This window comes from Puntigrus tetrazona, chromosome 6 (genome assembly GCF_018831695.1).
Source record: "Puntigrus tetrazona isolate hp1 chromosome 6, ASM1883169v1, whole genome shotgun sequence".
Lineage (NCBI taxonomy): Eukaryota > Metazoa > Chordata > Actinopteri > Cypriniformes > Cyprinidae > Puntigrus > Puntigrus tetrazona.
Genome location: NC_056704.1, coordinates 18,685,724 through 18,697,494, shown reverse-complemented (window position 1 = coordinate 18,697,494; position 11,771 = coordinate 18,685,724). Strand labels below are relative to the sequence as shown.

The 11,771-nt window shown below is 37.9% G+C and overlaps 1 pseudogene; it reads right to left on the bottom strand.

Annotated features, from left to right (window-relative positions):
- Positions 1–4,881: 4,881 nt before the first annotated feature.
- Positions 4,882–11,210, bottom strand: LOC122347291 (annotated as a pseudogene).
- Between the last annotated feature and the right edge of the window lie 561 nt (positions 11,211–11,771).

The window sequence follows — 11,771 nt, the reverse complement described above, 5'->3', positions numbered from 1 at the left end:
TTTGGCGCTGGCCTGAACAGTTCAGACCCAGTGCAGACTTGGCTAAATCGCGCATATTAAAACAGCGTAACGATCAAACGGTGTCGAGAAGGCGCTGAGGCGTGAGCGCGTGGCAGCGGCGTACAGTGTATACAGTCACGCCTTCTAGTCGCTTTCATTTTCATTTCAAATAAATGAACCGACAGTATTAGCGTAGCAGGAAGCGTCCAGCTGACAGCAAGACTTACTGTAAGATGCGTGAACTCGGTGCCGTACCTGTTACGCTTGCCTTTGTTACTCGTTGAATGATCGCCTCATTGTTTTGGTTTCAATCATGCGCACCGCTCGAACACTTTGCTCTTCCGGTTTCTGCGAGCTCCCGCCCCTCGGCGGCTGCGCGCTGGCGCTTCCGCCCCCTCGCGGACGAGTGTCAATAACAAATAAATAATAAAAAGGAAAATAAGAAAGAAAAATACACGAATAGACAGTAAATTAAGTAAATAAATTGTACTGCATGAGCTTTAAGAAATTAAAAACACTCATTGTTAAATCTTTCTGGAGAAACTTAGAAAATGGGGGAGTTAGTAAAAATCTGCATTTTATGAATGGAATAATTTTGCCAAGTCACAGTATTGTTAGCTAAAATAATATGCCACATAATAATTCTGGCATAAAGATAAATATTTTAGTTTTAAAATCAAAGTCAGGTACTTCTCAAACTTAGCCAAACAGTGATGTTATCCTCCATAAATTTACAAGTTCCTGAATAATAAATAATAATAATAAGAATTCCTGAATAATGCATGAATTTCAGACAGTGCCACCTACTGCTTGGAGAAGATTACCTAACCCAGAATTCAGTTGATGAGTTTATTTTTTATCAGTGCTTGTTGTAAATACGAGAAATGATTGAGATACTCCCCTCGTTTAAATATTTTTCGGTCATTTGTTTTCCTAATTATTAAAGATTTATCACATCGCATAGTATTGAGGGGATGAACTCTATACTTGCATACGTGAGTCATTTTCTTACACCAAATCCTTTATTTTTGCATTCTTTTTAATGAGGCCTCTACAAGATGCTGAGCTGTAAAACAATGCAGTGCACATGAAAAACAAAATTGGGTTAATAATAAACATATTTGTTATCACTTTGAGATTTGTAAATTACAATAATAAAAGAATGTGCATTATTCTTACACTGCTACTACTACTAATAGCAAATGTATAAAACTAATAGCAAAGAAACAAAACAATTTATTACAAAGCTAATGACTTTATTTAATGACAGTAAATGGTGGGCTGAAGTGCAGCGGATTGCTGCCCAGAGTTTTTATCTGGCCGCCTGACTCTTTCTGGATAGCACTCATGCACTGCAGAGGATCCACTGAACAAGAAGACGTAATGTTACATTTCAATTAATCTTGTTCTGGAAGCAAGACTAAATCACCCTTGTCCTTAATGTGTGAGTAAACTCCCTCATTAGAATTTCCCTTTTTAAAGTCAACTGTTTATTTTAACACAGATCTGCAACGAAACAAATATTCACTTTAGATTCCTTTAAAGCCAACCATCAGATATGTTATTCATAAATGCAGCATTTGCAAAACATAGAATTTGCTTTTTAATTTAGAAATGAAAAAAATGAAAACAAGCAAGCAAACAGTCAGCTCATTTCCCGCTCTTCTTATTTTTGACTCTCTAGTAGAACGCCCAAACTTAGAATTGATGTAGTTGAGAAGCATTGTGGAATATGGCACAGAATCCTTCTTGTAGATAATTTGTGGTCCGAGTATATTTTGCTTCATATACTCTCCACGTTGTATAAATCGTCATCGACCTGTTCAGCTAAAAAAACTGCATTAAGACAACAAATTTTCATGTTTTGAAATTGACACACACAGCATTATTAATGCTTCAGTTCTATGGCTGCCAGGATACATCTTAAGTCAAAATATCAGCGAGATTAATAGACTTTACCCTCGCTGCATACAGACCTATTATAATTTACCTTTGGCTACGTTGTCTCCGGAACTGTATTTACAAAATAAGCTACCAAATAATCGTCCAAACACCAATAGCATGCCAGCATTGAAGCATTCCGGTACCATTTATCAGGATTAAGCTTCCATAGCATAAAAATCGTAAAATTGCGCGGTTGCCAACGTTCACTGGGACACCCGTGTTTGTCTTCTTCTTCTTATTTCTTTCCGGCAGCGTAGACGCTACTTGGCGTATTAGTGCCCCTCTGCAGGATGAAGTTTGAACTAAATTATTCTTATATGCAGCCCTATATTATGTAGTAACTGGAGAATTTGCTTCAGAGATACCACAAACTGTTAAAGGTGGACTGATGGTCGACGCGACTCCACTTGCTTCCACTACAGAAAGTGAAGACAAAACATTAACAGTATAAAATGAGCAAACAGCGTGAGTCTGCGCAGTAGAGACCGTGAGGTGGGGCCGCGGAATCAAAGTCCCGCCCAAACTCCGCCAGACCCAATCGCACGCTCGCAATCATGAAAACCACCCCGTTTTTATAACAGCAAATCATCACTATGCAAAAATACAAACTACTTATTATTATACTATATTAGAAAATCTGTTATTTTAAATTCTTATAATAAAGGATGGCTTAAATTTAATTGGCTTTAATTCTTAATTCTTAATAGCACCTTAAAAATCAATTGTCTTAAACTTTTTCTCCACAACCAGTCTTCTATTTGGAATGCAACTCCTTAATATGTCTTTTCACAATAAGGTGGAAGGTTATTCTTTATTATTAATATGTAGTTCTTAGCAAAGTCCCTATCAAACTTTTACTGTTATCAGCAAATGCTTTTGGCTTGGAAACTTATTTATAAGCATGATTATTCACCACAGAACTTTTATTTGAAACAACTGTTATATTTTACATAAAAGGAAATCCCTGTTTTTGGAAAATTGGTTTCAGTAATGGTTTGTTTTTAGTGAACCACTTGTTTGACAGTGATGGCAATTTGATGAATTATTTAGATTTTATCTTAAAATATCAACTTTATGCTAAAGATAAGAATCTGCTTAATGCAAATATAAATTTTGTATAAATTATGACAAAAACAAAACAAAACAAACAAACAAAAACTATAAATATCTGTGTTATTTTTATTCGTTGTGCCCGCTTTCTTTTTGTCCATTTTTCTTTTTGCGCTGCTTATTCTGTTATCCATTAATCCATAAGTAGCTTATTACTGAAAGATACTATTTGTATGCTCTGTTGGTTTAGTTCTTACTGTAATCTTTGTTATTTGTTTATTAATGCATAAAACAAACAAAAAAACATTTAATTTATGTTTTTTCATTTTTCATAATCAGCAATGAATTTGCTTAAAACCTGCTGACATTAATTTTTTTATTAAATTCATTCAGATACTATTAATTCAAATAAATTCAATTATTTAGATGAAAAGTACTGTCCAGGTCTATGATTAAGTGTTAAATAAAAGCATGGTCACTTTATTTGTTAGTTTTTCTTAGCGCTGGCCAAAATGAACCAATCGCTGTAGTAGATTTAATATAAACGTTTGATAAAGATTTATTTGGATGGGAGGTAGCAATCTTTGCTACTTTGCAAATTTAATAAAATTCAAAGTTTTTCAAAAAATTTAATAAGAGTTCAGTCACTAAAACAACCTAAGATTTAAATGCGAGTCAAGTTTCTTTTAATGTTCACAAGAGGTGCCAGATTGCACTAATCTAAAACTTTGGTGAAATAAAACTTTTGTCCATTTTGCAATTTAAAGGAGCATCTCAATAAATTAGAATGTTGTGGAATTATCTCAGTAATTCAACTCAAATTTTTATGAAACTCATGTATTGTAAATAAATTTGAATATGCACACACACTAAAGCTCTAGTTGAAATCTTTCCACTTATTTCTATTCTAATTTATTGAGATGCACCTGTAATTATTGTTATTATGATAACATTATGATGATCGTGATGAACATGATATTGGAATGTCCATTGTAATGAAATTATGATAAATTTAGTTAAAATTGTGTCAAAATTTTTTGTTTTACAATAAAATAATTATACGGTAGACAAATGACAAGCCATATTTGATCTTTACAGTTACAAATAATAATGTGCATAAATACAAAGTTTTTTCATTTTCATTTTAATGGTTCCACATTTCATCAGACATAAAATCCTGATATAAATAGGTACAAATGCCTCAGTCATTTTGATTCGTAATGTTTTATTTTAGATCAAGACCAGAGTTTGCGCATTCAAGGTGCTCAACTTCGGGTTTTTCCTTTGAAATGAAGTAAACCTACAATAGATTTTCACTATAAATATTATGCATAGCATTAGTCCATAATTGTAGATCAAGATAAAACTGGAATGTGGGTCACAAGTCACATTTAAATTCTTTACATACAACATTCATTTAATTACAGGACTGGAGGAACAGGAATATAAAACACTGTTTCTCCCCGCAGGTGAGCAGATCACAGGTACAGTTTATGAGTGAGAAGACCAGATCTGTGCAATAAACAACAAACAAACAAACAAACAAACAAAACGAACAAGAGGATTCTTGCAAATAAGCATTAACAGGAATTTCAGTCTAAAACATGCTCGGGAAAGAGCGACAAGCAACATGATGACATTTCTCTTTGGGAAATCAGACGTTATGTTATTAAGGATTAACATGTAACACTTTCTGTTAGACACAAACTAAACTAAATCAATTAAATAAGCGAACAAACATGACATACAAATCATAATTACTTGCGTAGATGAGAATTAGAAAACATCTAACAACCGTTTCTCTGGAGGACCTCCTTAACAAACACAGAGATGCATTTGGTTGGATATGGAAGTTTTTCCATAAGATTAGGCCAAAAGTTCATTTCTTCAACCCTCTAAATGTACATCTTCACTGATCTTCAGCAGAAAGTTTATGCAGAACTCAGAAACAGCCAGTTTCTTGAGATGATCCATAAAAACTTGCAGACTGGCGTGCGTCTGTGAGGATTGGTGCTCAGACTCCTACAAAGGAGGAGATATACCATTAGAGATCAGACATTCTTGTCAAAACTGAAATCATTTCAAGGACCTAAGGACACATAACGAACATACTGCTCTGTCAGAGCTAAAGGTGTGTACCTGGCCCCAGGCGTAGAGGTTGTTGTGTGTCTGGGAGGGGTTGACTTTGGATAGGAGGAAGCGTGCCTGTGAACCTCCATGCTCGGTGTCGATGTATCTGGGCATGGGAAGCGTGTCTGCAAGATCTCCTGAGCATCGTCTAGAGGAGCCTGAAGGAGCTGCTTGAAGTTCTCATACTCTGCCATCTCCTGGTATCCAGCCTTCCTCCACTGAGCGATAGTCTGTGAAGATGAGAATAATACCATCGCTAAACTTACCTCGGACAAACACCATGTAACATTTGAGGAACCTTCTGAAAATAACAGTTTGGATCCGACAAAGCATTTGATATGTACCTCTCCGTGGAAAATCACCAACTGGAAGAAGGTGTCCATCAACAGAATGCGATCAGGAAGGATGCTGCTGCTGTCCAGAAGAACGGGCTACGAAACCAGACAAATATGCGATGAGTGTGAGGTGAATTAAATAATGTTCTGCACAATAATGTTACACGGGATGGTATCAAATCACCTCTGGAGGGCCGTAGAAAGAGTAGGAGTAGAGGATGGGCTGTATCATTATGAGCGACTGTGTCAGATCCTGACGCACAAAATGATGCCTGTAATAGGACGACTTCGTCCGGACTGTTATTGAACACCTGCAGGAATGAGGATCTCCTCAAGTGGAACATGAACTGTAAAAAAACAAAACAATAAAAATAAGAGAAATGTGATATTCTCATTTATTTAATCTTAGTTTTTAATCATACAGTACAATCTCTAAATAAATCATGCAAAATTTAAGTTATATATAATTTTTTTTGATTCATGCAATATATAAATGCAAATAAAATATGATGTGATAATAGCATCATTAATAAACAAGCTACAAGAGTTTACTTTGAATTAAATGTCAGATATTTAGGCACAATTTTTGCTACCTGTGTGCATATATTTTTGCTCTTAATTATAGATAGACTGTGAAACCTAATTTGCAATGTCTAGTACTTCTAAACACCATTACATAAACATTTATTATAACATTTGTTATACTGAAAAGTAATAGTATGAATTGAAGGCTTTTTAAGGACCCTGTCCTATCACAAATATAAGAGTTTAACCAAAGGAGTTTTACCTGTGGGTACAGTGAGAGAGATTCAGACAGTCTGAAGGAGTTTGGATCATCTTTATTGAACTGGCCAAACTTCTGACACTGAAACCAAACAACAAACACAAAAGTTGAGTGTGACGCACCTTCTACATCCATTATTGTTATAATCATAATGGTTCAAAGATTTGTCATATCGCCTCTCCTGAATGGAGGCACTGACCTACTTTTCTTTCTAAACAGCTGTGATACTCACCAAGCGAATGAGTTGCCTGTCTAGCCAGCGAAGAACATCAGGCCCCTCCTCTGATTCTGCCTGAAAACGCCGAGCCAGACCATGAGAGCGGCAGAGGCCTCCTGATCAAATGACGACTCGATATGTTGGATCTGGGACTGTGCGTCAGCCCAACTAGGTGTGACAATAGAAAGAACCGGTTTGTCGAGAACATATGACGCACAAATTGAACACTCAAGAATTCGACTACCGAAGAGCTATTCAGGGCTTAAACTACACATATTTACGCAGCTAAATCTATTTTGAGCAACAGCAAACACAAATAGCACTTGGAAACATGACATAGGTTGACTTTAGATAACTCCAAGGCCTTTTGTTTCACGTCAAAGTTGATATTAACAAAGGAAGACCTTATGAATGAAAGACCAACCAAGACCTTGACTTTAATATGATATCGACTGACAGCTTCAAATATCAACGTCATGAAATTCTGTAAAGACTTACTTCCTGGCTATGGTGGTGACACGAATCCGCCGCTGTGTGTTCGAATGCTGGTATTGCGTAACAAACTGGATGGCTCCTCTTCCTCCTTGAGGAATTGGGGCGTTGTGCTATAAGAATAAAACATACCGGTGTCATTGATACATCAATACAAACATAAGCTCTCACACCCAACTGCATGTACAATAGAATTGATAATTATATAACAATATACCTGATTTACTACTTCAAAGTACAGGGCCAAGGTGGTGGCAGGTGTGAGATTACAAATCTTCCACTGACACGTTCCTCCAACACCCATTTCCTTTGAAAAAAACCAAACACGAGACACTCATATATGTGTGCACATGTGTACAGTCCTGTTTGAAATCCATTGCAAAAGCTGGCATGAAATGGGAGGTTACATGCTCAAGACTTACATTGTCTGAGACACTGGGTCCTTTGGTGTTGAGAGACACACACGGCCCGATTGCACCAGATATCTTCAGCTCTCTTGAGGTCTGAGAAGAAAAAAGGACAATGGTTTAGATGGTTGACTTACGCTACTGCTTAAAAGTTTAGACATGGCAAGAAATTGCTATGCATTTAAATTCAAATATTTTACCTTCACTTCCAAAGTACCACCAAAAGCCATGCGAAACTCTCCATTGTAGTCTTTGCTGAAGACTCTTTGGAAGGTCTGCTTGAAAAGAGATGTGTTGAAGGAATCTCCCATGACAATGTGGCCCCTAAAAAACAGAGCAAGAAATATTTTGAAATGTATCACGTTTCACTTAAATTACTTAGTCACAAAGAAACAATACGTTGATATTGAAGACATTAAATAGCATGTAAGATATATGAAGATCAATAATCTTCGATCAATGCTCACCCTGTGAGGTTTGATAGACATTTCATCTCTAGCAGTCCCGTCTGATCCAGCGCACAGGCATAGATGTCGGCGCTGTGTCCGTTCACTGCTGCGGGTTCGCCAGAGCCTCGTAATACTAAATACACATCAACAGAATGAAAAGAATGAAACAGAATGTTTATGGAAAACCATAAATATAAACAGAATAACACCAGAATGTTGCAACAAAATTCTCTAATCACCTTAGTGGCCTTCTTTAGATGGCGGCGTTGTCTTTCTGGATGTCGTGCCAGGAGCGGATGGGTGTCTTCAGTTCATCTCCAACCACCATGCCGGGCCCCTGTGTTGGGGGCCACCGGTGAACAGCATCACACGGGCCCTGTGTTTAGGAAAGTGCCCTACAAATAGAAGCGACAGAGAGACGTTGTTTTAGTTCAATGTGAAAGTATGTATTTTTCCACATATTACAAACTTCATTGGTGTCTTTCAAATGGAATGATGCAGGCTAAAGTCAAATCTGCCATGCTGGCTAGACTTTTATCAAATAAACTCAAAGAGTGCAGTAGGTAGTCTGTTTCCTATCTTGAGAGTTATGTAAGAATAATGACTGGCTCGAGTACTAGGTACAACTGTTCTGATATGACATGACAGCTAAAGTGGACTTTGAATTTCACAGCCAGCATTACGGACACGTTGCCAATTTAAACTCACAGACAGTTATAATGAAAGGAGAAAAATCTCTGCAGGAATTCTCAGGGTACTGAATATCAGTTTAGTGAAGATATGCAAAACCGTGCATTTCCTGAGTTCTATCCATACATCCAGCTTTTTTTAAATTCTCTTCTCTCTCTCTCTCTTTGGTCGAATACAGATTTATTCGAGAATAAATAAATAAAAATTAGCTTTTGAATGATTAACATCCCGGCTGTACCTCCAGTAGTCCAATAGCAATAGAAAGGGCGATGCCCGTGGAACGGAGAGGTCTCTTCCCCTGAGGAACAGGCCAGGGGTCTCTCTGCAACTCCCCCAAAAGGTCAGTTAGGTTCATGTCTACTGCTTGCACAGGTTGCAGAAATCTAAAACAAGAGCGAAGAAAAAGAAAATGAGCATAAATGGCTTTACATAAGAAATTTTCTTGAGACTCTTATGTAAAAGCTTCCGTTCACTTCTAAGGTGCATGCTGAGGAGAGTGCCGGATGATCGTCTCATACCTGCAGGAAGCAGCAGCATCATGAGGGGCCAGTGGTTTGCCTTGTTGTCCTGACGTAGCTGGTTTCATCAGTCCCAGCATCTCCTGCAAACAGATGACAGACTTGATAAGCACGTATCTGAAAACTCTGCTTCACTTGGTTGCATATGGGTTATTTTATAGATTTAAAAAAGGTAAATAGGAAAGATCACTGACTTGTATCTGTTTGGGCGTGAGCTCTTTTGTGCCACGGAAGACGTAGCTCTTGGCGATACCTTCACAGCTGAGCTCGTGGACCTGAATCATGCGGCCGAAGGTGATGAGACCCACCAGGGCATTAGGTGGCAACAGACTCAGAGACATCTGAAGAGATTCTTTCAGGGCCTGGAGGTCTTCCTCCTCCAGACATGTGTCCACCACGTACAGGAAGATGAGAGGGGTGGTAGGAGCCACGCTGAAAAAATGAATCAGAGAATTAAAATACTACATAATGTTTTTAATTGATAAGTACTTTCATTTAAATAATTTGTTTACACTTGCATGATAGTTAAATAGTAACACATAGCCTACATTACTAGAGTAATTTTAAAGAAAAATTAAGTGTCAGTAAAAGCATTCATAAAGCTACAAAAGATTTTGTATTTCAAACTGATTCTTGAATGGAAGTGTATACACACTTTTAAATTGCAAGGTAAACTATTTATTTAAACAATAAAAAAAAAAAATAGCTTGTCAAAACACACTGAGCACTAGTTTCAAAATGACAACGTGGCTTTTGACGTGCAGCCATCAGTGAGCTAAAGGAGTTCTAGTTAGTCTATATGTTTGTACAGTAAAGTATGCCCATGTACAGTACAGAGTACACAGTAAATGTAAATTTACCTGCACTATGTACTCAATGGTGGAGAACTGAGGCATTAGTTCTCTGTGGGCTGATTCACTTCTGAAATGCCTGCTGTATGATGGAGGAAACTGTAAAGAAATAGATTCATATTTACTCACAGTGACAGGTGTGACTGATGTTAGAAAAGCACACAGAGCTAATCCAAGACAGAAAATGAGTTTCAGTACTCACAGAGTTCCTCTGGAAGCAGAAGTTGCAGGCCCATATCTTAGCTCTGAAGTCCACTTGACTACAAAAGGAAAATGAGCGTTAAAGGTGCTAAACTTGTCTATGACGAAGCCTTTCTAATGTAAGTCATTAGCACACGAAAAGACAGTCGTCTTCCTTTAGTCTCAGCGGTTAAAGGAAACAATTAGCAGTTGATTAACCTGATCCAATTAACATACCAATGCTAATATTGGAAAACAATACTCTTTTAACATTTAAAAAGCTCTGAAATAATGCAATTAGCAAGTCTGCGGAAAACCAAACTTTGAGCAAAACACTATTCTAACCCTAAAATAAAAGTTCCACATCCAATCCAAACCAAACCACCTTTACTGTGCGTATAAAATGACAGCAAAAGCAATGTGATCCAGGACACCAATGTTTCATTTAATAAACAGGGAATTAACTGTTCTGAGCTGATACTCAAAATCCATACCAATTCCAGTCCACCATCTAATCGATAATTCAGATATCACGATTCAAATGATATTTATCTATACTGACCACACGCTGTACAAACAAACAGAACTCAACGCTGCTTGGAAAAGCGATTCAGCCCTTACCAGAGTGGGTTGAGGACGGCTTTGCAGTTGGCCCGGCTGCACAGAACTGGCTCGTACTGGACCGGTGGCAGGTCTGGTCTCTCTTTGAGAGGAGTGTAGAGGCAGGAAACAGGAACCACTAGCCGTGTGGCCTCCAGGCGGCTGGAAGGCCAGAGGTTCCAACTGCAGCGTACTCCATCCCGATCTTCGTTCTGTTGGATGAACTCTTGGTAGGTCGCCATGACAGTGTGAACTGTGGACGACCAGAAACATCGAAATGAGTAAACAGTGAGCTGCGGAGTCTTTTTAACACCAAACCACACCTATTGGGTTGTGCCTCCAAAACTGGACAGGCAGGATAGCAGAGCCTAAAATTAACAGCAAATACTTGAGTGACAAGGACAATTTCACCCATGAGAGCAATGTGAGCAGAAATTACATTCCTTTATGTTTGTTCATAACATAAGGAACTCTTTCACGCAAGGAATGTTCTACGCAACCGTCATCTTCGAACAAAGACACTTGACATGAGTGCTTACCCATGCCAAGCCCAAAACGTCACTAAAACGTGTTGATCAGAGATAAGCGCTGATGTGTTGAGAAGCAAAACCAGATGCTATTTTTGAGCAGGATGTACTGCTGGGACACACCTGTCTTAGAATACCTCCTCAACTCCAGTCACAGGTTTGCTGACTAAACACAAAAGCACTTCAAAATATTAAAGAAGACTTTGGCCTCTGATAACCTAAATCAGAGGCATCCCTGGAAATGCCTGCACTAAACAGTGGCCCAACACCTGTATTGACTGTTTGGTTACGCAATGATAAGAGTTTCCAAACAGACACGAACTCAATGTTCCAAGAGACACTGGACAGGCTGAAAAAAGCCTAATAAAAATCAAATGAGTGCAACAAATTGCTAAGATATTGTCAACACGTTAGCCAACTTAATAACAACTGAGTAAAGGTTTTTAAATCAAACAGGGGTTAACGTATTGCTATTAATACGTTACTTCACAATAATATATGTTTTAGTGAAAATAAGAAATGTCATGACGTCACGCGTATGTCTACATTTCAGTCGACAAGCTCGCGCTGGCTAATTCCATCACACTCTCGACATAG